The following is a 25,794-nucleotide window of genomic DNA, read 5'->3' as shown; positions in this document are numbered from 1 at the left end:
GTGATTCCGTCCATGGTCGTCTCTGATCCTCCATTGAGTGCTCAGCATTTGGACCCCTAACTCTGCTTTGGAGCAAAGAATGGCTGTTTTCTCTGGCCTTGGGAGGAGGTATGGTGATACTTGCAGTTGGAGGCAAAGAATGCCTCCTCCAGCAGCTTTCTATACACGTCCAAAGCTGCCCTAATCTTCAGACCACAAAAGTTGGCCCAGGGAACAGTGTTGCTTTATCCGTGCAATGCCTTTCAACGTTCCTTACTGCTGTCATCTCCTTGGCCATCAGATCTTGAAAGACGACACGTGGCGGACCCATTTTCCCTCCGCGTGGAAGCCATTGGGCTATGTTGTGTATGCTGAGTCGATTTTGGTCCACTCTTGGGAACTCAGCCTAAGAAGACAGAAAAGAAAATCTCTCATGCAATGAGGGGAGAGCGAGCTGGGCTTGTCATCTGCTTAGGACCCAAACCTCCCTCTCTTCCAAGGTCTCTCAGATCTTCTGCTGGGCCTGGCCAGGACCTCTGTTTCGAATCATGAGAGCTAATACAGAGTCTGGTGGACCACTGGTTGGTCCATTAGAATGAGGCCACTTCCTAGGTCCCAAGATTTGAGGGAGGCTCAGGGGTCTCTGCAGGTTCAGGAATGTGGTTCTCATGGGCATTGTGGTGCCAGCTTGTTTCCCTACTTCACTCCATCTGATTTTTACAAGTTGCTTGAACAAAAATGAAACGTGAAAGCTGCCCTGCACCAACCTTTAACAACACATGTTTGCAGCAATGGCGTCTGGCTCCAGAAACATTCCACCAGGAGGGCAGAGAGCAACCCAAGTCCCCTTCTGGGCAACAGAGGTTTTGTGATGGGCCATCTCCATCCGACAGCCATTTTGTAAACAGATCAATCTGAAAATGGTGGCCACTTCGTGAATGCATCTGCCACATGCTCTCAAATTTCCAAAAATGCTTCTGCCCCCTCCCATTGCCTACCTCAGTTCAGTAATGGAGTTACCTGTTTTCCATACATAAGGTCCCAGATGTAGTTCCCTGGTAGGTTTGGTAAACATACCCCAAATCCTAGAGAACACCTTCCAGTTAGCTCAGCCAATACTAGGTTAGATGGACCAAACGCACTTGCTTACCTGCTTTGCTTAAACAATATTTGGCTGTGTAGATCATAAATCCTGGTTGGTTGTACACCATGATTTACAACTTGCATGTCCTCTCAGGCAATCTAGTTTCTAAACCAATGGTAGCTTCCTCAAAAACTGATGTGGTTAAACTCTGGCTTCATGTAATCCATGAACCCAATGTAAAACAGGTCCCTATGTTTTGTCTAATGCAATTGTTTTGGGATCCTACTTTTGCAAACCAGGTGATTCAGGTCATTTAACACTCTTTGTAGAATTCTTAACCTTATATTAAGAATTCTGCAAAAGATTGTTAAAGGTCCTGAAACAATTGACGTAGGTTTCATAAATAGCTATTGTTGTTTTATATAATACCAAAATGTTTGCCTGTTCTAGCAGCCACAGTAGTCACCAGAAACAGAAGCCATGAAAATGCCATCCTTTGCGTAAGCTGGTTTCTTGCCACTCTATGGATGTACCTGTAAATACACAGGTAAGGTCGCCTCGACAGCATAGCGTTTGAGCAAGACTTTGTGGCCTCAGTTGCACATTTTTAATTGTGGCTTGCTGAACAAGGCCTAACACGTTCAAAGCACCAAGTCATTATGGTAGGCCAACTTGAGCTAGGCCAAAACACACTGCATGATGGCTTAGTTGTGATGCCTAAGTCCAGGTTCTCTGGGATGGGAGAACTGCATCCAGATAGAATCTGCCAACTCCCTTCAAACTGAGTGAGTGCCCCTCCCAAAGATTTATAAAGCATCATCTTCAAAAACGGATTACAGATTGTAAATATCTGAGAAATTTGTAGACGTGTGACAACCATTGTTACTGCTCTCTGTTGATGGCAAAAGATCTTTTATCGCCTGAAGGGGGGATCCCACTCTGCCTGAAATCCTACTAAAGCCCCTCCTACATAATTCATAAACCACCTAATTGATTCCCTCCCGTTCTCCGTGCTGCATTGAGCAGATCCCACCCCTGCCTCTGAATAGCCACACACTGTGTTAAATCATGGATTGGCTCAGATTCTGGGGGAACCAGACTCTCGATGTTCCTTAGCTGGGAAGGCTGTAGAAAGCTTTCGCGTTCGAGGGCGGTGCACTTCTGAATGCCAGATATGGATGGAGGTGGGGGGGCAGTTCTCTGGAGAAGTTCCCTTTGAAGGAAAGGAGGATTCCTTAGCAGGTGCCTATCTGGCACTCAAGTCCATACCTGCAAATAGGGCAGGTAGCCAGGAGCGACCCTCCTCCCTGGAGCCCAGGTACCTCCTGCTCTTTCCAGAGATGCCACTGTTCCTTCCGCGGGCCAGTTTTGCCTTGCTGTTATCCACAACTTGCCCCACTGAAATTTTTTTTGTCCTCTTGCTGGTTTTCTGGTCATCTTGTATCTCTGGTGGGCTTCCCCAGGCTCCGACAGGCCAAGCGCAGCCGCCTCCCCTCCCCACCCCTCCTCCTCGTCTGCAGCTCCACTTTCTCTCTTTCCCTCTTTGGAAGAAAGACCGCCCTACCTCCTGCTGGGCTGCCCTTAAAATTTGCATCATCCTGCCAAAGAAAATCTGAGGTTACCCTGGCAGGAACAGAGGCGTGGACGCGCTCTGCTTTCCTCTGGAAGGCCTGGCAGCCAAAACTTCATGAGAGCTTGGAGCTTGGTCAGTCCCCACAGGAAAAGTGGTGTGGAAAGGGCTGACAAACATTTTTATGGGATCTTGGGGGTGTGTGGGTGTGGGTGTGGACCCACCAGTCCTCCCCTGCTTTTAAAGGACTGGCTAAATCCTCAGCACCCTTTTCCATGTCCTGCTTTCACTGCTTGCTCACAAATGGTCTCCCTTGCGCATGGTGGGCAAGGCAAGGAAAATGGACTTGGAAAGTTTTGAAAAGACTTTGCAGAAGGTTGTAAGGCAGGAGGGCCTGGAGTGATGGCACGCCACTTGCATCCCCTTATACAGGTTTGTTTCTGAAAAAGAGGGAGGTTGTGCTTGGCTTGTGCTGCATCTTAACCTTGGGTGCCCCGGTGGGCTGGGCTTCAATTGTTGTGTGAACCCAGCCATCACCATTTGGAAAGTATGGGTTAGGGTTCGATGTGCTGCATAACCCTGGCAATTGTGGCTTGAGCAAATAATGGTTGCAGCTGCCTGGAGCTATTTGTCTACGATGGGTGGCTGTATAGATTTCCCAAGCAAATAAAATAAATGATTACACGAACCCGCTTATGCAGAGTGTTGGTTTCTGAACTGATTACCCCCTCCCTCAGATAAAGTTGCCAACTTACATGAAAACAGCTGCTCTGACACGCTCTTGTGCCCCAACTGACAGCACAATCTTTGCTGCTTACGGTGAAGATCCTCGCCTGATGATTCGCAACCATCTCATGATGGCCAAGAAAAGAATCAGAGTTATCAACGGACTTAAGAAGGGGACAACAAATCTTTTCTGAAATATAGTAATAACTACAACACACACATACAACCCCCCCCCTTGTTTGGATAAAAGGTGTTTCATTTCTAGGGTTGATTTAGGTGGGTTTTAAGCACCCTTTTAGGTTAATTTTTATCTGATGGTGGTTGCTTTCAAATTATTACTGCTTTCTGCATTATGGGTGGTTTGGAATTTGTTTAGTCTTGTTTTAATCTGTTTCAGATGCTATTTGACACTGGGACAATGTTTCTTCTAGATGGTTACCCTGGCAAAATACGGAGGGGGGCTGGAACTGATGGTTTAAAGCTGTTCTGATCCATTCAGAAATCCACACAACAGTCCTGTAAAGTAGCTTATCTTGTAATCCTGATTTTGGCTAAAGAAAAATGGATTCATGGCTGAGATGATTCCTTGATTTCTGACCCCAGGCAGTGGTTGCAATTCTTCTTCCTCTGCCTGTGGGAAGAAGCCTCCAAGGTGGGGGGGTGCCCATTTAGCCCCCAAATCAGGAAAAGACAAAGTTCATACAGGTACTCCTCACCTTATGGCCACAATTGGGACCAGAATTTCCATCGTAAGTCGTTGCGGTTGTAAGTCGAGGACTACCTGTATATTGTCCTAACTCATATGCCCCAGGCATGTGGTAAAGCGTGCTGCGGCTACAGAACTTTATCCCTTTTCATGAAAACCGATATTTAAAAGGCCCTGATACTTGTTTGTTTGACCAGAACAACTGTTACTTGGAACGCAACGTCCCGAAGCCATTGTTTCCTGAGGGGTCACTGTTACTTGCTTAGCAAGAACAGCCAAGAAACTAATGGCCACTTAAAAAGTTAGGGATCTGCTGAGGCCAAAATGGGGCCATCCGGTCTCATCCTCCCAGATTTTTGCACTTTTGTCATTCTGCTTAAGGAGCAGGGAGTTATGACGAGGCAGTCAAGTGGATGTCCTGTTTTTCATCGCAAATCTCTCTCCAGCAAGCTTTATCAGATGGGGAAGAATGCAAGACGGACGGCAGAAAGGCCCAAGCAGTGGAAAGATGGTTGATACATAGAAAATGACACCCCATTGCGTCATCCTGTAGCCCAGTGTTTCTCAGCCTTGGCTACCTGCAGATGCGTGGACTTCAAATCCCAGAATTCCCCAGCCAGACTTGCTGGCTGGGGAATTCTGGGAGTTGAAGTCCACACTTCTTCAAGCTGCCAAGGCTGAGAAACACTGCTTTAGGCCAAGAAGGAATGTGGCTAAGGAGAAGGAACAAGGTTTCCAAGGATTTAACCCATCTGCACGTTTCTGGGTGAGTGGGTGGGGGGGAAGAGTGCTAATTAGGTTGGCAGCTCTAATCACTGGGAAGGCTCCAAGTTGAAAAGATTTGCAGGAAAACTAGAATCCCTCCTGGCCTGTTGACTTTGAGTGGAAGTCTCTAGAAACAAAGGGGGCCAGGGAATGAGGGAAAGGCTTCTCTCCCCTTGGGACTTCAGTGGCCCAGCGGCGGCCACAGCACCAAAAGCAGAGAGGACAAGCTTGCCCATGGTGCTGGGCCGGTCAGGCGGTTTGGTCCCCCTCTGGAGCCGTTATCTTCAGCACAGGAGTGGGTTTTCTGGGGAGCCTGCAAAGCAGGGTGGTGGGTCGGAAGAAGGAAAGGACCCCACAGACAGATCTGATTTTAAAGAAAAACGCTTTAATTAAAAGTTGCCCAGCCTGCAAACGGAACAAGGGGAAACGTGGACCAGGAACAGCCTCCTCAGAGGGACTTCCGCGTCCCGAAGCTCTAACAGCTGCCTGGAAGTTGAAATTCAACCGGTCGGGAGGTATCCACCTGGGGAAAGCCCAGGAGGTTAATAATGCTCTTTTCTTTAAATTTACGCAAAAACAGGGGAGGGGGGGAGATTAAGACGAGTGGCTGCTGGGCTGCTCTCTCTGACCTCGGTTTCGGGGGGGGGGGCGCCTCGGCTCCCGACGCGGGTCTTGAAGTTGCAGCCGCTGCCCGGCGCGGCAGATTTCCTCGACTCGATGCCGAATGGTCAGCCAGCCCCTCCCGTCGGACTGCGGCGCGGCGCCCTTTCCTGGACTCCGCGGCGCGTTCACACGACCCGCTCTCCCCGCTTGGGGGCCGAGAGGCGGGCGGGGCCGGGGTCCTCCGGGAGACCACCGGGAGGGTGGCGGGGCTGAGCGGGAGCGAGGCTCGCCCAAGCGCCCACCGGGGGGGGGCGACCCCCGCGCCAGCGCCAAGTTTGCCGCCGCGCGCCCCTCCGCCGGACCCCGCGGCCCCCCCCGCTGCGAGGAGGCGCGCTCCGGGGGCGGGGCGGCAGCTTGGGGAGCGCGCGGCGGGGCGGGGCGGGGCGGCTCGGGCCCGCCCGTCCCCCGCGCGCCGGGAGGCGGGGAAGGAGGCCGCCCCGCCCCCGCCCGCCCGCCCGCCCGCCCGCCCGCCGGTCCTCGCCTCCCGGGCGCCGCTCCAGCCTCGCCGCCCGACTTTGCGCCCGCCGGAGCCGCGCCGCGCCGAGCCGCCCGTCGCCGGAGCGCCCGCGGGCAGCAGCGCAGCGCAGCCGGGAGCCGTGGGAGCGCTCGCCGGGCGGCCGCGGCGGGGAGCCTCGCGGGCAGGGCGCGCTGCCGGCCTCGCCTCGCCTCGCCTCGCCGGCCCGGACGGAGCCCCGCGCAGCCCGGCATGCTGGCCCGCGCGCCGCTCGGCCGCCGGCCGCCCCTGCTGCTGCTGCTGGCGGCGGTGCTGGCGGCGGCCGCCCCCGCGTCCCCGGCCGAGCCCCGCTCGCGAAGTTGCTCCGAAGTGAAGCGGCTCTACGTGGCCAAGGGCTTCAGCCAGAGCGAGGCGCCCAGCCACGAGATCAACGGTAGGCGCCGCGCCGGGCCGGGCCGGGCGGGGCTCGCTGCGCCGCCGGCCCCACGCGCGGCTGCGCCGGCCCTCCCGCCGCGGAAGGGGCGCGGGGGCGCTCGCCCGGGGGAGGCGGCGCTGGCGGCGGGCGAGCTTCGCGGGGCCCCTTCCGCGGGGCGGGGGCCGGGAGCGCTCCGGGGCGCCCGCCGCCGGCTCCCCGGCGCGAGCGGGGTGGGTCTCCCCGGTGGCGCCTCCCCCGCGCCCCCCGCCCCGCCGTGTTCGCAAGTCGCTGCTCGCGGGAGGCTGCAGGGCGGGACGCGCTGGGGGGGCAGCCCCACTGGAGGGCCCGCCAGGGGTCCCGCCTTGGGCTGCGCCCCCTGCCCGCGCCCTCCGGCAGGCGCGCCGCTCGGGCCGCCCCACGTGCCGGAAGGAGCCGGCGGGCGGCGGGCGGGCGCGCTGCAGCTCCCGGGGCCCGTCCTGCCTCCCGTTCTCTGTAGCGCCCCGTCGGGGAAAGGGGGGGAGGGCGGGGGGCGACCTGACGCGGAACCGGCCGCTCGCCCGCCCCCGCCGCCCGCCGCCCGCCGCCCGCCGCCCGCTGGCAGCGGCTCGAGGGGCTCGGGCGAGCCGGGCAGGAGTTCGCGGGCGCCGCCGCCTCCCCGGCCATGTGGCCGCCCCGCGCCCGCCGCGCCGCGCTGCGCCGCGCCCCGGGGAGGAGTCTCGGCCGGCGCGGGGCCCGGATTGGCGGCGGAAAGCCCCCGCGTGCGCCCCTCTTTTTCCCTGGGATGGGGGGACGGAGAGGCGGGGCGGAAGAAACGCTTCCCGCTTCCCTGGGGCCGGGAGGGGGAGGGGGTGCCTGCCGGTTGGCGGGCCGTCGGGTCCGGCCCGGGGCCCGGCGGCGTTGCTGGAGCTGTGCGGGTTGCGTTTGAGGGAAGGGATTAACCCCCCCACCTGCTTCCAGGCCCTGAGCTCTCCCTGCTGGGGGGCTGGGCGGTTGATGTTTAGCTGCTGGGAGATGCGGCGGCGGCCCCCCCCCCCCCCCCGTCTTGGTTGGCTGCCTGTAAAGGAACACCTGTAGAGTCCGGGCGGTTGGCAGATCCACCTGGTGCGCCTGGTCAATAGGGGCTTTGAGTCCCGTCTTGTCCTGGGCGGGGCGGGCTTGGGGAGTGCCAGGCCCTTTCTGGAAGAACAGAATGTGTATTGACAGCTGAGGTTTCTCCCAGCAAACTTGGCGAGGAACTTTTCCATTTCAGCAAATCAGATGATTTGTCCTTCGGATGGTCCAACGTCAGGGCCAGCAAACGTCGCTGTCTGAGCCTGCCGGCTACGGAGGGGCCGGCTGGGGTCTTTCAAAGCGCCCCCTCCGGTTTGGCAGCTTACTCGCTTCCAGTGGCCGAAGCCAAAGATCAGGGGCTGCAGTAGAAACCTTGACTTCCCGTGGGCTTGTGGGTCCTCGACAAAATGTTTGGTCTGGTTCGGAGTTCACTTTGGGCCACATCGCGCCCGAAGCTGTAGATGTGCTCCGTTTGCAGGGAGGTGTGTGAAGCGAGGTCATGCCCATCATGCTGTCACATGCAAAGCGGGGCCGTGCACATGATGTCGTCAGAACACGATGTCCTGGCTTGGACTACTGTTCCCATCTCCCACCTGCCTGGATTTGCTTTCAGGCCAAGCATGGCACAGGAAAGGATGAGCAGTCATTTCTGGCTTAGCGCGTTGTACGAGCCCTGCCCTGCAGGTGTGTCCCATCGCTGAGGATGGTTAAAGGAGTCCACAACTGAGCGGAATGTCTGAACCCAATCCGTGGGTCTGTTCAGCATGTTTGGCCTTGCAGCTTCAGAAGTGGGGTGGTGGTGGTGTTTCCAGCCATACCTAGGGGTGGTGGGGAACCCCGTGCTGCCTGGCTAGACGAGCTGCGTCCTTTGTGCGCATAGAAAGGCCCTCTGTGTGGAGGGCACTGGAGACTTGCTGGTCATCCTTTCAGCAGCCTGCAAAGCAGACCAGCCTTTGGATTACCCCCCGCCCCCCCAGCCTGGAATTCCCTGCCCAGCGAGTCTCAGCTGCCTGGAGTCTCCTTTATTTGGCTTGTACTGAGCAAAGATGTTTTTATTTTCCCTTTTCACTCACTCATACCTTCACGTCTTAACTTTTATGCTGCCGTTGCATTTTACCACTAGCTTTATTTCTGCCGCTTTGGAGGCAGATGCGTGCATGGGGCATTTGAGCCCCTGGTTCATGTAAATGTATTTATTTGCAATTTTACGTTGGTGGAGGTGGCGTTTTTATTTTTTAAAGTGGCCCTGGGATCTCGCACTTCTTGGAAGGGTGGTGCACGGCCTTTAAAAAGAAAGGGACCAGAGTCTAAAACAGCCAGTTGCCTGACTTTCAAATCCCACTATTTCTGGGAGCGTTTTATCTCTGGGTCAGTCTGCATAGGATTTAGCGTGAGCCTCATGGAAGCTTGGCTGGTCCTTCCAGTTCCACCACTCCCATCCTCCCTTCTGGCTCAATGACCCTAAGTGTGTGGGTGTGTGATTTTGGTGTCCATCCTCCCCAAATGGTGGACTCCTAGAAGGATGGAAGCCGCTGCATACAATGTCGAGGCCCTGTGGGGCGACCTCTCTGCGTGCAGAACTGAGGTGGGTGTGGGTTGCGTCCCCACTTGGATGCTGTCCGGGCGTTCTTGTAGTCCTGCATGGCTGGGGGAAGCAGCTGGGGTCAGCAAACCGTTGGCTGGCAGGGGAGGCGGCAGGCAGGGGGTGGGTTTGCTGATAATTTGAGTGGTCTTCTGTGGGCCAGGACTTGCCGAGGCCCCCCTATGATCAAGAGGGGAACTTTGTCCTCATTGCAGCAGCGGCCCCCAAGACATTTCTTGCATCTTGTTTTTGCAGCTTGGCCTGGTTGCCGGGCCTAAGTTTTTCTGGCAAGCGAAATTGCACTCGCCTTTAAAATGTGGGAGAGGCTGTCCTCCTTCCCTGAAACGCTCCCCCCCCCACAGTTGTTTGTCTCACTCCTCATCTCAGCAAAGGCTGGCGCTTTATTTTCTGTCTTGAATGGCTAACCGGACTGCATTCTCCCAGGGAACAAAGGAAGTGCCGGGGATTTTTAGCCGGGGCCTTTGAGAGACCACCAAGGACCTGCGCCCGAGCCGTGCCATTTCACACTACTTTCAACAATAACAAAAATGCATGACGGAGTGACTCAAAAATGTGAAGGGTCTGAGCCATTCATCTGCATCTAGGATGCGGTTGCAGCGGAGACAGACGTCCCCCCACCCAGGAAATAGCGTTTTGCACTCTGAGAGCAGAAAACCCGATACCTTCCAGGTACGGATTATCCCTCTCCTCTTTCACAGACAAAATCCGTTTTGCTGTCTCGGCTCCAGCAAAGTTGCTCAGTGGCTCAGAACTGTTTGCGTCCGTGCGAACAGGTAGCAGGTGGCACCCCACAGTCAGCAATTGGCTGATGATCCAGAGAAGAGCAGCCTTTGAGACTTCGGCCTGGCACAGTGGATGTTTGGGCCTGGAAGAACCTATAAATACTGGGCTCTCGCTTCAGATGGGTGGGCAGCAAACCCCCGTTGCCCTCAGATATGGAACGTTGAATCAGTGCCGGCTTACTTGACATGCCAGCTTACTGACGACCAAAGCCAGATTGTGTTTAGTTTTTTAAACTGATAGCTTGTGGTTTATCCTACAAACCACAACTTGGGGGGGGCGGGACCCAGCCAGCTCCTCCCCATCAGAACCTGGGACTCTGGCTGCAGATAGATACGTTGCTGTGGCTGCAATATCAGATGTTGGTGCGGGAGGATTTTCAAGCAGAAATTCCTCCCAGCTTCGGCATCTTTCCATGGGGTTTCCATGGGCAGAGCCTGTGCCCAAATTTGGCACTGCCTCCATATGCTTCTGGATCCTCGGCTCCTGCTTGGATCGCTTTCCCTTTCTTCCTTCAAATCTGACATTATTGCTTTGAAGTTTCCAGATAGGGAGGACATCTGCCGGCTCATCTGTGCAGCCCTGCATCAGCTGACTGATTGTCCTCCCCACTTTGGGTTGTTGGCTGCCGATCCTGGAGAGTTGGGTAAACCTTTGCCCCTTTAGCGTACAGTTGATTCGGTGGCAGTGTGCGCCAACCTTCCCTCTTTTCATAGCCTTGTTGGCATTTCAGGGGTGCCTGGCAGCAGTGGATGGCGGTCAGCCAGTGAAAGATTTCAGAATATTTCCTGGAAGGAAATGAAACAAATGTGGGAGAACGCTGTGGCCGGCAAATCCGGACTGACTTAAATGCTTCTGATTCCTGTTCCTTCTAAGTCAGTTCCTGCATTTCTGCCGATCACTGTGTAAGTTTTGGCTGCCAATTTCAGGGGGTGGGCCTCTTTCCGGGGGAGAAGCCATACGGACTTCTAAAGCTTGCCCAGGTTTGCGGTGCAGCATCCCGTCTCCCAGAGTAACCCTGGCTGAATCGTGAGCGATCTTCTTGGGTTCTGCCGATTCAGAGGTGGAAGTGGACAGGACTGAGTGTTATTCTGCTTGGAGGGTTGAGAAGGACCTCCAAAGATGGACAGATCTTCCCATCGTGCTCTTGTCTGATCAATAAAAGGAATGGCACAAAAACATGGGGCCTCTCCTTTGCAGGATGATGGTCAAGGATGACCTTTCTGGTGCCCCAGAGCCCAGTTGAGGACACGCTGGAAAGCTGTACCTCCTTGGCAGAGCGGGCAATGGGGCAGATGCAGTCTTGGAGGCAGAACTAAGCAGGATTTCTTGGATGTAGGCCAGGCATGGCTAAAAAAAGTCAAGATGGCAGCCAGGATGTTGTGATTGAAGCTCCGCCTACTTCTTATGTGCATCGCATGCATAGCATCCATTGCGACATCCTGGCTGCCATCTTGACTTTTTTGACCACACCCTGTGGTCCTTCCTGCATGGAAAGATCCTGGGAAGGAAGGAGGAGATTTAGTGGCAAAAAGGAAAAAAAAAAAGGTGTCAGACAACAGGGGATGACGTGAAAAAGTGTTTCATTTCAAGAATGAAAGAATTGGGCTCGCCTGCTCTTCTGTGCTGCCTGAAAATTGGCTTGAGGCAGCCAGAAAATAAATCCGTTCCTTATTTCTTCCTTTTGATTCAGAAATGGCTGGCAAGACAGCCATTCTTGTGTGGTTAATGTCACATGGAATTTGCGAGTGACGTTGATAGCTGGGAAACACAACTTTGGGACATGTGCATTTCAAGCGGGGGCTGATGGAGTAGCTCATTGGGCTTTTCCTGCCTTAGGTGGGGGGGTGTACATGCATGCATGCGCATGCATATGCTTTGCCCAGTGAGGAGCAAAGGAAGAAGACAGGGACTGTTGCCCTGTTACCGTTTTCGACATCTTGACTCAAGTAGTTGAATTTTGATTTAATTTTACAGATAGCCCTTGCTTAATGATCATTTGTTTAATGACAGTTCAGAGATGCGACAGGGCTAAAAAGTTACAACCTTTCTGCGAAGTTACAACCATCGTCCCCCCTGCGGTCGCGTGATTGCGATTTGGGTGCTTGGCAACTGGCTCGCATTTACGGCCAGTCGCAGCATTGTGAAGTCACATGAATGCAATTTGCGACCTTCCTGGCCAGCTTCCAGCAAGCCAAATCAATAGGGAAACCTTAATTCACTTAATGATGGTGGTAAAATGATTGTAAAATTGGGTCCGGTCATGTGACGCCTTGCTTAACAACCGCCTTGCTTAGGGATCAAATTCTGGTTCAAATTGTGGTCACTAAGTGAGGACTATCTGTATGAGCCCAGCAGTTGTGTGTTGCAGATTGCAGTTTATGGTGGCTTAGTGTTTGGGGCAAATCCAACCAAATAAACTGTAATTCAGCGAATGGTACCTAAATGCAACCTGTGAAGGAAGTAGATAAGCATGATTTGGATGTGGGATGGATGGCAGGATGGGTCTGGTTGCATCAGGAACTGGTATAACCAGTTCTTCTAGCATTGGGGACCCCAGGAGAACCAGGGCCATTCCGTGCTGGATTTGAGATTTATCGTGACTTGTTGGCTAGGCCTGGTTGGGGACTGGTTCTGGGCATTGCTTCTGTGCCTGCCGCTCCCAGAGCCCCATGTCGGCTTTGATCAGCTGCAGCCCGGTCCGTCTGGAGTTCGGGAAGCAGCTCAGCTTTGCTGCTTCCCCATTGCTCGGTGCGTGTGGGAGGACCCGTGGTCTTGGCAGCCCCTTCCCAGAAGGTCCCCTTTGGCATGCCAGAATAAACAGCTATTGCATTCCATGTCATTTATGGTCAGATTGTCATAGCTATTGTTTCAGAGGGCCTCAATCATCAGATGTTTCCTCCCAAACGCAATTCTGCCTTGCAGTCGTCTTTTTCGAGCCGTGTGGTCAGGTGGAGAATCTGAAGTGTGGTAGTGGCGGGGGGGGATGGTGCCTGTATGATTGTGTCTGTAGCGTTCTTTATTTTTTAAACAAGCTTTCTGCTTTTCCTCCTCTTGAATGCAAGGTGGGTCTCCTGTCCCCGGCTCCCCCCAGTGCCCGCCTGGGTGCAAAATGCCAGTTCACCCTCGGGGAGCACTGCATGCTGAGCACCTATCACGAAGCCGGGCTTGTCTTTGACCTTCCCTGGAGAATGTTTTTTCCCTGACTTGTGATAAGGCTGTGTGTTTGGAAAGCCCGGCTGACTTTGGAGGGAAGTCTTCGCGATTGGCTGGCAGGCAGAAGCCCAGGTTCGAATTGCCCCCAAAGGCGCTCCCTGTAGGGCAGTGTTTTTCAAATGTGGCAACTTGAAGATGGGTGGACTTCAACTCCCAGAATTCCCCAGCCAGCTTTGCTTTGGTGGCTGGGGAATTCTGGGAGTTGAAGTCCATCCATCTTCAAGCTGCCAAGGTTGAGAAACACTGCTCTTGCTTAGCCCAAAGTCTGGTTTGGGGCACAGAGGTAGCAATCAGATAATGAGCCTGTTTACAAAATTCTGCTCTTATGTCAGGGGTCGGTCACAAATGCCTGTCCGATGCTGAAGCTCCCACTCAGAGCCCTTGGAAAGCATCTCTGGGAATCTTCTACCAACTTGCTAGTAATTGTTGAATGAGCTTCTTCGGTATAGCTGAAAATCTTTGAGGAGCGTCCCTCTCGAATTGTAGGTTTCATTATAGCTTGCGAGTGGTTTCTTTGGATTTGGCTTAGCCAAATCCAAAGAAACATTTGTAAATCAAAGTTTATGGCTCAGTGGGCTGTGTGAAGCAGTTAGCCTCCTTCACTCAGCTGTAGTTGAATAAACTATAGTTTGGGCAAACAGTGTGTATAAACAAGCCACATACCTGAGATACAGCCTTGATTAAAAGAGGGAGGGTTTCACTGCACTGGTCTGTGGCCACCTTAATCATGGTTTGTTGAACAAAGGACAAATGAACTAGATTCACACATTGGCTAGAAAACCTCTCTTCCCTCCCCTCCCGTAGCTTCATCTCAAAGATTACAGCCTTGTGTGGATGTTCCTTCTTGAGAACAAAACCACGCATTGTTAGCAGGGATTAAACGCCATCCCAACGGGGAAATGCATTTGATCTTTGATCAGTGGACAAAACAGCTCCCTGATGGCCCTGAAGTTTGTGTGCTGGAATTCCTCTCTAAGCGTTCAATGTAGCGTTTGCTGCTTTTAAAATAATGAGTGTTATGATGGAGGGGGGGCAAGGGATTTCAAAATTTGGAGCAAAGCTATTTTATCCTGCTGGCCCCCGCCCGCCCGCCCAAATGCAGGAGCAAAAAGCATGTGGGTATATGCTGGAAAACAAATCCCACACACCCACAATCATCTTTTGTTCTCTCCAGTGTATGCATGTTTACTATAATGGTATGGTGCTTCTTCAGATGAGTGCTTGTTAGTGGCATGATGAAAAAATGTGGCTAATTATGGTGCAGGAGGAAGACAGAGGGACTATCTCAGGTTTTGGGGGCATGGGCTTGGCACAGATGCCAAGCTTTCCACCTGAGGCTGCTTGTTCCCACGGCTGAAGCAAACCTGTGTTGGCATTTACCACGTGAAAAGCAAGCTTCCAAGGCTGGTTGCTCTGGGATGGGTGGGGTGGCATCCTGCCATGTTATAAAAATGCTGTGTTGGGGAGAAGATTGCATGCTGCCGAACCCTTTACTTAACATGCCAGTTGTAAAGATTATTTTTAGTATTTATCCAGAGGAGTATTCGAATCCATTTCCTCTTCAGGGAGATGCAGATCAGGTAAAATCCACTGCATTTTGCTCAGGGGTGGGCAACTGTTTTGATTGAGGGAAAGGTTATTCTACAGAGTTTAGAGCAGTGTTTCTCAACCTTGGCAACTTGAAGATGGGTGGACTTCAACTCCCAGAATTCCCCAGACAGCACACTCGCTAGGGAATTCTGGGAGTTGAAGTCTACCCATCTTCAAGTTACCAAGGTTGAGAAACCCTGGTTTAAAGGGTGACAGTTTCATCCCTGTCTCCCTCTTGCAGGAAAGGGTTAGAAGGCAGACTTTGCCGGTTTGAAGGCAACCAGTTTGTTCCTTTAAACCTCCAAAACTGAGTAAAACCAGCTGAATGTTTTGGACTCAGGTGGGTTGAAAAAAAAATGCTACAGTGCCTTAAGCCTCTGCAAGGCTTAAGCACTTGAAGTGCCCATTTTGCCCCTAAAACATACACCCACCCTGGAAAAAAGTCCAACATCTTTTTTTCCATCGGCTGTTCTTTCCCCTGGACTTTTAATCCTCCAGACTACCTGGGCTGTTTCGGTGGTTATGTTGCATTTCCTTCATTGGCTGTAAAAACGGTCCAGATAGCATCTTTCATTTTTTTGTTTGCTGCAGTGAATGTGATGAAATGCTCCCGGTTTAATTTGTGCAACCCCCAAGCATTCCCAAGAGTGCTGGTCTCTCCATGGAAGAGCTGTTGCTCTTTGGCACTTCCTGGACCGACCAAGCAGAGGACCTCCTGGTCCTCTTGTATACCTGGGAAAGAAAAATGGCTAAGGGGCAAGTTTTGCTTCCCTACTCCACTTCCACTGTGCTGGAGTAGGAGAGGCCGTTGCGTCTGAACTGAGAGGATCAGTTCAGCGTGCTACTTCAGAGTATCAGACTCAGCGATTGCAGAGGACTGTTTACGTCTTGTTGAATCAGCATACTTGGCTTGCAGGCTGGATCCCCCGCCTAAGGCAATTAAATACTGTTTTTCCTGGGTGTATGCGCAGCCAGATTTAAGACACCTGTTACTTGCCAGGGGCAAAACTTTGATCCTTGCTTTTCTGGTAGAGTTAATGAGTTGAGGCCTGCAGAAGTATTTACCCAGAGCAGTACGGATGGTTAACAACAAAAGACATTTGTCAAAGTCCTTTTCTGCTTCAGAGTAACGCTTGTTTGATTAAAACTGATGTATTGGCGTTCTAATTTAAACTTATTTTGGTATTTCGTTGGGCAGGCATACAAGCCAAAACAAATAGTTGTGAGCAGAAATAACATTCTACCTGTTTCTGTTTTTATCGGGCCTTCCCTGAGAAGCCTACTTTGCAGAGCTCAGCCAACCATTCTCCCTTGTTTAACGGTTGAAATCCCCCATAATTGGAGAAAGTTGAGAGCAGAAGGTGGCTTGTAACTTTCCAAATTGGCTTGGAAAAGTTTTGAGTGGGATGATGTCGGAAAGGAAAATGATGATGCCTTTGTCCCGTTAGGTGAACTGGTCAGTCTTGATGCTTGTTACTTTCGGGTTAAGAGTCCACACACACAAACACACATACCTGAAGAACATGTTGTGCTGGTTAACGCAACTTCTTAACTCTTCAGGATGCTAGTCTTCGTGGTGAAGGTGGTGAAATTCTCCTGGTGGACTGTGGTGGTCTTGCACTTACATAATGAAGAAGTAATTGAAGATTTCCAGAATTGTGAAGGGGCCACAAGGATCATCTAGTCCAGTGTTTCTCGACCTTGGGAACTTTGAGATGTGTGGACTTCGACTCCCAGAATTCCCCAGCCAGCCATTTTCTGCACATCTTAAACACCTCAACGTTGAGAAACGCTGATCTAGTCCAGCAGAAACTGTCCTTGAGGTGGCTCTCCGGCTCTTCTTAAAAATCTCCAGAGGTGGAGAACTCCCAACGTCCATAGGTAGATTGTTCCTCTGTTGTACAGATCTGACTTACACCTAAGTGAAATCTAGGTGGCCTCAGCTTGTATCCTGCTCCTAGTTTCTGTGGCAGTAGAAAGCAGTCGCTGAGCATCTTCCCTATGGCCCCTTCTACATACCTGAACACTAATGTGTGAATCCTCCACTTAGAGAAAAAGAGGCGTCTGTTTCTTAAAGATTAATGGTTTGCACCCAATTTTATGACCTCAACTCCAAGGTGGCAGTTTGAGGTTTTCCATTACTCTAAGCTCTCTTTGCTAGTTGGACTTGCTTTTATTTTAAAAAGACATGTAAAGAATGCTGCTCCATCTTTTGGTGAAAGGCATTGACTATTTAGGAGATCTGTGAAGGATTTTCTAGTTGAAGGCTCAAGCTCTTCAGCTGCTTAAACTATTAGTTCATCCATGCTGGTTCATATGCACATTAAGCACCTGGGCTGTCAACCTTTAATCAAGAGGTTAATTAAAAGAGTTCTCCTCAACTGTTGTGGGGCTCCTAATGAACTGGGCAGGGGGTTTCCTTCAAATATCATTCTTACAGCAAGTGCCTACAAAAATGTCAGGCCACAAAGGCTATTGTAAAAAGTCTGAAAATGTACAAATTTAATCAACTAGCTTGTTAATTCATTAAAGATTTGTTTCACTGCCTGACAGTCCTAATAACAATTGACTGTGTGGGGGAAAGGCAGGTTGGAGAATGTAGGATAGTTATATATGGAAGTGGAAGAATTCCCGGATGAGATTAAAAGTTAAGAATCTGAGTTTGGGATCCAAAAACTCGTGTTCAAATCTCCTGTACTGCTCAATCTGACTAACTCCAAAGGATTGTTCTGTAGATCGAAATGAACTGTGTACACTTCCTTGAATATAAAAAAATAAAGCCTCTTCCAAGCGAGATTTTTTAGAATTTTAAATTAATTATTTGGTGAATTAATTCATTTGGGGGGTCTTGCACTTTGAACAAAAAATTATTTGTGATTAAAACTAACCAAGTGTACCAGGTTGTCTGAATGTAGCTAAGTAGGTCTGTCATTGACCTGGTGGATTGTGAACACAACCAGTGTATTTGGGAAAACTCACCCCAAATCTTTGGTGCCCACCAGAGGTGATTCCGTCCAACGGAGCTGGTAAATGCTGGTCCTGTGTTGATGTCTTCAACAAGCTCCTGAGAGCCCAGAGTGGACACTCTTCCGAAGGCCTTTGTGTGGCTTCACTTGGACATACTTCCAAAATACGGAATGAGATGTGAAGGTCTCAGCCCCTTGGCCCACTCTGTCTGGTCAGTTCAGCTCAGCTCTGTTTCCCCCCCTTCCCTTGCTCTGCTTGAATAAACTTTGCAGCTGAGTTGAGACCAGAGGAAATACGTTGCAGAGGAATTACAGGTCTTCTGACAGAGGTTGTATTATGCAGTTGTTTGTGCAGTACAGGGAGCAATTTGTGTACAAGTGCTGGGACAGCTCACAGAATTGATGGGGGGAAACTGTTGGAGCGGCTGGTTGGCCAGCCAGCGAGCTAGTGACCGGCTGGAATTGAAACACAACAGCCATTTCAGCTCAGCTCAGGCTATGATAGTCTAGGAGCTGGCCTCAGAGCAGAAACCCCACTTTTGAGAACTTTATTTTACTACCAGATCTGAACTTTTAGTCCCAGCTTGGGGGTGATCTGCCTGCAAATGGGTCCGATTCCCCAGAAAGTCCTCCTGATGGACAGTTGGTTGCCCAAGGTGTGAACAAGAGCTACAGGAATCCAGGAGCTGGAAAGGCAGGGTGGGCGGGCTGAATAACGCATTTCATTTCTGGAGTGTCCTACACAACTCCTTTTCTAATGAAATGAATATGGTACACTATTTAGGGAGGGAGATGTTGTTGTCCTACAGTTTTGGCACCATTGATTATTGACTGCGTGGGTGGGTTAGGGTTACAGTGTTCTTGGTTTTATGATCTTGTAAATTGGAACAGGATGAGGTGGAGATACTTGTATGAATAAAGTAGATATTAAATACCTGGTGGAGCTGTGGTAATTGAGAGGAAATCCATTGAAACATGTCTTTGGTGTACAGGGTGACTCACAATTCCCTGTGAGTTTATCTTTAAAATACCCCTTTCAGTTGGCCAACTTTAGCTGTCTTGACACAGAACCACAAATAGCTAAGCATGTTTTGGGTTTTAGACTTCTACAGACCCTACTTGTGTCTTTAGCTATGGCTTGTTATATTCTGGAAACTTTGGAAAATTGGTTGAATGAAATAACAGTGGATGAAGGGTGTTGTGTAAGTACCGTCTTTAAATATCAACAGCGATGTCTGCAAGATAGAGTTGAAAACTGGTGGCCACGGCGTGGTGCCATAATAGCGTAGCACACATAAAAAGCATCTTGATTTTTTTGACCATGCCCTGTGGACACCCCTGTGGCTTTGTGCTGCTTCCTTTATTTATCTTTAAAAATTAACATTCTGGTAGTTTTGGGGAAAATAGTCCTGAAAATGTTATTGGACTTAATCATCATTCAAGATTCACACATTGGTGGCTGTAGTTGGGCATAATGCTGGGTTCAGATCTTCAGAAAAGTATCATCTGGGAGTTACTTGTTCATCCTTACTCTGAGCCTTAGTTTAATGCTGGTTGTTGAAGAAGCTCGACTTGTTTGATTGCGTCTGCACCACACACTGAGCTAACCATACGAGGTGGGTTCATATAATTCATTATGCTGGAATTGGTTAAAAAACACATGGCTGCTTATGAGCCAGGCCATTATGCGGGCAGCAAGATATCAGTGTGGCTTACTGAAAATTAAGTTATACTTTGCTTTCTTGGCATGTGTGGACAAATGGCTATTTATAGATCTCTGGTGTTGTTTTAATTCCTTCCTCCTTTTTGCTGTAAACAAAGGGAAGACTTGAGCCTGTTCTCCTAATGAATCTCCAGGTGCAATTTCATTTAAATGTTAATATGGCTCTGATTTTTATTTATTTTTTTAATGGCAAAACAAACTGGCAAATGCCCCTTGATTGAAATGCATTGCTTGTTTCATGGCTTCAGAAGAAAGCTTAAAGTTTCTCTGTTCTAGGGGAGGAAGCTGAAGCGGAGCCCTTTTCCTTGTCATACCTAATAAATTTTGCTTAGGTCTTAATTTTTCTACTTCGCTTCACAAAGTAATTGAAACTTCCCTTTTACTGCACCCTTCCGATCCCCTCCCCCATGCCGGAAGAGTCCATGTTTTGGTCAGTGAATACATGGAATTTCACCAAGAAACTTAGCAACAAATTCATTTTGCCAAGCTCTTGGGGTAGAAGGGTATAAACTGATTGGGTGGCCGTTCCCTCAAGCTGAAAAGTGCCCTAAAAAAAGGCAAAGGTAAACACTTACTTTATGGGGGGGAAAAAACATTTTAGGAGAATTGTAATGCTTCTAAATATGAAAATAATTCTCGGAATAGAATGGTGTTTTCATTTCCCAAAAAACAAGGAACATTTGCAGAAGTCCTTCAGAAATAGAAAGTATTATTTCTGAAGGCCTTCTGCAGATGTTCCTTGTTTTTTGAATTGAAATGGCATGAGGATTTTGGCTATGTTAAATTTGCTGTCATGTTTGACAGAAAGTCTTCAGATAGGATAGGATAGGATAGGATAGATAATGAAAGGGAAGAGAGTTCTCATCATGAACAAAACAGCCTTTGATCCATTGGCTGTTGAAATCAAGACAATTGCTTGCTCATAAGTAAATTGCTCTTAAGGCTTACTATGTTTGCAAGGAGATTTTGCTCTCTGTAAGATGGAAATGAAACTAATTTTGTCTCTCCCTGGGAGATGGTAGGAATAGAAGAGAACATGCAAGATTTATAAGCAATAAAGCAAGTATTAGAAATATTTTAAGAATGGCTGATATAAAATGAAGATAACTACCTTGAAAAGTGTGTGATCAAATATCCATTCTTGTTACGCTTGAAGAAGAAGCCTTGTGGAGGAAGGATCAGTATGGTTCCTGCAAAGTGAGCCTGTTGTCCAAAACCACAAAAATGAAACCAGGATTGTTTGTATTTCTGAGTTCGCTCGTGCATGGGAGTGGCAATGGAGATACACCAGGGATGGGGTTAGAACAGGTCAGATCAGACATACAGTACAACCAGGCTCTGATAAAATGTTTATTGATGTTAATCCAGTTGACAAACAGCCAAGACACAGACTGCCAGGAAAATGATGCATAAACTTATATGCGTTCATCCTGAATATTAGAATGGATGATTTCAGACAAGCTGGAATGAAAGAGGTGCAAAGAGGGCAGTGGGATGACCAGAGAGTTGGAAATTGTCCTTCAGAAGAGATGTTGAAGCAGTCATCCTTGAAAAATGGTGGCTGACTTGATAGCATTGGGTGTCAGGCAGAAGAAGATTTTGTTATTGGTCATTCCTGAATGCAGGACACAGAAGAATCCTCGTAAGTTCTAGGAAAGCAGTTCCTAAATCACTGTTAAGAAGAACTTCCTAGTAGTTAGAGAAGTTCAGCAGTGGAACCAGTGACTGGGGTCTTTGTGTGTTTGCTTTTTTTTGTTGATGGTGTCCAAGCAGTGGCTGTGTATGGAATAATTTAGGCAGATTTTTCTACTAACTGCCTGCTGCCTATGATCTTTGCTGGAGAACCTGACCTGGAGGTTTGCTGGCTATCAGTAGACACAGCAAGGCAATAAACTATGGAAATCTCAGTACTTTTATTAAGGCTGCACTTATTGACAGTAAATGCATACTAAGCTGTTTCGCTCTGTGTGGGCTGATAACTTGTTTTCCTCCTGCTGCAGAGAATCAAAGGCAGAAAACAGAAAAATGCACATGGGGACAGTTTCTCCAGACCACCGGAGATGATCCCAACCCAGGACATGAACCGGAGTTTTATACCTTCTTGAGTAATATCTGGACCATGCTAGAACTTTGTAATATCCCAAAAGATTTTGCAAGGTAGCAAAGCAGCAAACTCCCAGGTATTCAGAGGGGGGTCATCCTTAAGCAGCAGATGTCAATGGTGTTGAGTCACAGCTTGGGTGCAAGGTATGAGAACTAGTGAATGGTGCAAACAGCTAAAAGACAGGAGAAAAGTCTGTAGGTTTGAAATAGGACAAGAAATAAACTGATAAGCAGATGGGGCAAGAGCCAGGGAGGTGAACATGTACTGCATGTCAATGGCCTTGTGAGAAATTTGAACAAGGGTTCCTCATAACCTGGATTAACAGGAGGGGGTGGGGGAGATAATGGTGTCTCCAAATGCATTGTCGGTGAGTGTTCCATGGGTTTATAGATGAGATCAGTCCAAAATTGAAGGAACTGCTGATACTAAGCAATTAAGTTAGAACTGGATGGATGTTAGTTGGGGGTACTTTCATTTGGATTCCTACCCAAGCAGGAGGTTGACCTCGATGGTTGATGACTGCAAGAACCTGAAGGTTTTATGAAGTGTCAGTGCTACTAAGATGTTATTTCTGAATACATCTTACATTGAGGAATATGGAGACCCAATACTATGAGTATCAGTTGAGCCCCACCACAGACCAATGTTTCCTTTAGTTCAGTATCTGATTTGACTGAAGAAGAGGAAGAAGAAGAATAAGCTTACTTAAGAAGGGGACTCCTGAATACAGTGGGTCTTCCTTCTGAGTAAATACAGGTAGCCCTCGTTTAATGACCACAGTTGGGACTGGGATTTCAGGTGCTAAGTGAATCTGACCCAATTTGGTGACCTTTTCTGCAGCGGTCATTAAGTGAATCACCGCGGGCGTTAAGTGATTCATGTGGCTGTTAAGCAAATCCACATAGAGTTCCACATTGATTTTGCTTGCCAGAAGCCAGCTGGGAAGATCGGAAATGGCAATCACGTGACCATGGGATGCTGTGACGGTCATCAGTGTGAACCGGCTGCCAAGCGCCTTAATCGTAAACATGTGACCACGGGGGAGCTGCGACAGTCATACGTATGAGGACCGGTCATAAGTTGGTTTTTTTTCGAGCACCGTCGTAAGTCCAAACCATCACTAAATGAATGGTTGTTAGGCAAGGACTACCTGTAGGCATGCCATTAACCTGGAAGATCTAGGTTATTGATGTGCTTTGTGGGGGAGGTTCTGTCCAGTTTGAAACTTTTGAGTTTTCTCATTGAAGTAACAATCTGCTCATATAAATTTTCTTGTTGGGGAGCAGATTCCCCAAATGGGAGGCACAGTCAGGAATCAGAGGTTATAAGGCTACAGGCAAAGCAAGGTCATAACCTTTTTTCTTTTTTTTTTGCAAAGAAGACAGACATAATGAGAGACGATTTTCTCTTTTAAAAAGGGCAGTTGTTTGCATGAAGGAATTTGGTAACAGGATTCAAAGGAAACATGCCGAATGAACGAGGATTAAGCCTAATTATTTGCCCTGGTTCTTGGAGAAGGAACAGGATGTAAGTTTTTCATAGGACATGATGCTGTAGCAAGGGGGGAATCCCAGAATTGGCCCCCTCCCATTCGTTCCTCCATCTGAGTTATGCATGGTATGTGGCATTTAAGAAGGCAATTGAAAATACCAATCATTTCTAATTATCGTTAGTAAACTTCTAATCTTGGCTTTGGGCCTGCAAGTGATATTGGTGTTGCCTTAAATTAATTAATTAAAGAAAAAAAAGTAATGAATGTTTATGGAGCAGGGGCCCTTTGTTAAAATAGGGTGCTATTTGGAGAGGCCTGCATCTGAAACCACCTGGGTGATATCTGCTTTCCACCCAACTCTTATCAGAAATACCTTTCTGAGGCTTCCACACACTTTGCAAATGGACGTAGGCAACAGCCCAATAACGTGTGGACCGGGAAATGTGATTTTATGTCCATGGCATGAGAAGTTTTTGGAAATGCAGAGAAGCCAGGCGTGGTGGGAGGCCGTTGATACTGATTATATTCTGAGTGGCGGGAAGGGAGGGAGACGCTCCCTTCTGATGTAAAACAGAGGTGAACGGAGCATGTGGGAAGGAAACTGGGTGGGTGGGGAGCTCTGTCTGTGAGGGTCCCAATCTCCAGTGTTTGTCCGTTCTCCTACTTTCAAGTACAGTGGTAAGGGTTAGGGCTCCGGCATCAGCCCTCGACACGGGGCAGCTCAGAGCTGGGCTGCAGAATTCTTGCCACCATTGTGCCCCCGTCTCCCGTCCCTGGCAATTCCAGCAAAGCAGATGCTGTCCAAGGAGTGGATTCACAAAATGGCTGCCATTGTGGGTGTGGCCAGTCATAAAGCCCCTCCTCCACTGCCCCATATGCTTGAGAGCGCTGGAGCATGCCTTTTCTTGGGCAGGTGGGCACCCTTTCTGGGTGGCATGCTGACTGCCCACCATTGTTATATTTTTAGTTTCCCAGATCGCTCATGGGGCTTCGTAGGGTCTGGAGGCATGCTTGAAAATAAAGGTATTAAGGTTAAACTAAGGTTACCTTGATCGCAGCAGCAATGAAAATGCGATCTGCTGGATTTCCCTTAACTCCCTCCTTCTGTCTTGGACTCGTGTGGCTGACACTCCAGTAAATTCTGGCTCGATTCACACACGTGCACTTGCACCGTGTGGCAGTTGTCCCTTGGTCGGGAAGTGCCTGGAAGCATAGTGTGAATCTGGCCCATTAGGCTCGTCTGGTGTATTATGCAGGCCCCAAAAATGGATTAATTCAGAGATCAGATTAAGAGTCTTCTGCAAACAGGGTTTAGGAAAGTGGCAAATTTTACGATTAAGTTTCAAAAGAGGGTTCTTTATCCAGTAGACTCATCTAGATTTTAGCTAAGCTGCAGTTTTAGGATCACATTAGCCTTATATGATTTATAGAACATTACAGTTTCAGGCTGGCATTTCATCAGATAAGTTACAGGTTTATCTTGCTTTATTAATTAGTTTTTTTTTCTTTGCTCTTTTCTGTTCTCTCGTTTAAACTTAATGATTGTTCTATTTTACGCTGTATTATGATCTATGATTACAACAATAAATCTCAATGGAGTTTTTGTTTTGGCTTCTTCATTGCAAGGAGAAAATTTGTACATTATTTATAGGCAGCTGCATTTTGCAGGCTGGACTTCTGGGGTTGTAAAACGAGTATTTGGAGAGAGAAACGGAAGCAGGAATCAGTGGAAAGGCAGATTTCTCTCTCTCATTTCCAGAACAGAATTAAGTTTTCTAATGTGCCTTTTGGCTCTGGTGCTCAAGGCATAAATCTCTTTTGTTCTTTTTCAGCGTCTAGGCGTTGTTTCCGTTGTAAATCCATGAGTCCTAATTTGTCAGCAAGTAAAATGGGGGGTGGGGGGAAAATAATTTAAAAAATAAAATCCAGACGATCATGGGTTGTGCCAGGTATTTTAAGTACGTACCAGAAATAATTAAAACGTCTGGCCTTGTGGGGCAGCTGAGCGATCCCACACTGCAGAGGGCTCGTCTGAAGCAGCTCTGACTCCGGGACAAAGTTCATCCTAGGGGCCTTTTAATTGTTTTTGCTAAAATCTGGTCCAGCGTTTTGTGGTGTTGCAAAATTTATTGACTGTCGCAATCCCAAAGGGCTTTTTTTGGCCAGGAGTGGGGAAACCCAGGTTCATGCCTGTTGTGGGGGAAAATGAGTTATTTGTAAAAACAATAAAGGCGGGTTATCAAACAAACAAACAAACAAACAAATAACTAAAAGGGAGGAGGGGGTGCTGCGCATCTCCCCTTGAGCTGTTGGTTGAAACTGAGGTACAAACCCAATAAAATAAGATTGTGGTGGCCGAATGAATAATAAAGTCCCTTTCCTTCGTCGTCATCTCTTGTCTCAGCCAAGTCTTGGTGGGTATGATTTGGTGGTAGGGAGACTGAACCTTCTTGTGGCCAGTCACCTGTGACCACTGTCAGTTTTGCTCCAGGTGACCAAGGAGAGACTTGGGCCAGTTGCTGTAAACAAGAAAACCTTTTGTGGTGCCTTTCCTGGTTCTTGTTGTTTCAGATGCTTTCCTTGTCTTTCTCTGCCTTAACAAACTCCCTTTGTCCAGCAGCAGTTAATTAGCAGTGATAAGAGGAACCTTAATCTCCCTTGATAAGGAGACAGGGGCAAGTTGAGTATGAAATTGGATTAGCCTCAGATTCTTTTGATGGCTGATTTTAGGGGAAGTCATAAACCATTAAGGGAGGACAATGCGTGCTGGTGCTGCGAGAGGCGAGGGTGGTATTTAGGCTGGAAAAGCTGACCAAGTACTTCCTGAGAGGAAGCCAAGGCCGAATAGGGTGTCTGAGCGCCACGGGATTTGGCCAGCCCATGATCATGGTAGCCTTTCTGGCCATTT

At 49.1% G+C, this 25,794-nt stretch overlaps 2 protein-coding genes across 2 annotated transcripts in view; one reads left to right on the top strand and one right to left on the bottom strand.

Moving 5' to 3' along the window:
* Positions 1-25,794, bottom strand: part of STK26 (serine/threonine kinase 26) — a 393,767-nt gene that overhangs the window by 51,003 nt on the left and 316,970 nt on the right. The gene's annotated exons all lie outside the window — the stretch shown is intronic.
* GPC4 (glypican 4) overlaps positions 6,203-25,794 on the top strand; it is a 43,456-nt gene continuing 23,864 nt past the window's right edge. Inside the window, exon 1 of the mRNA XM_063313376.1 lies at positions 6,203-6,380. The gene's annotated coding sequence lies outside the window, so the exon portion shown is untranslated. The remainder of the gene's footprint in view (positions 6,381-25,794) is intronic.

Source organism: Candoia aspera, chromosome 12, assembly GCF_035149785.1.
Source record: "Candoia aspera isolate rCanAsp1 chromosome 12, rCanAsp1.hap2, whole genome shotgun sequence".
Lineage (NCBI taxonomy): Eukaryota > Metazoa > Chordata > Lepidosauria > Squamata > Boidae > Candoia > Candoia aspera.
The sequence above is the reverse complement of the archived record's forward strand: the minus strand, read 5'-3'. Positions and strand labels throughout refer to the sequence as shown.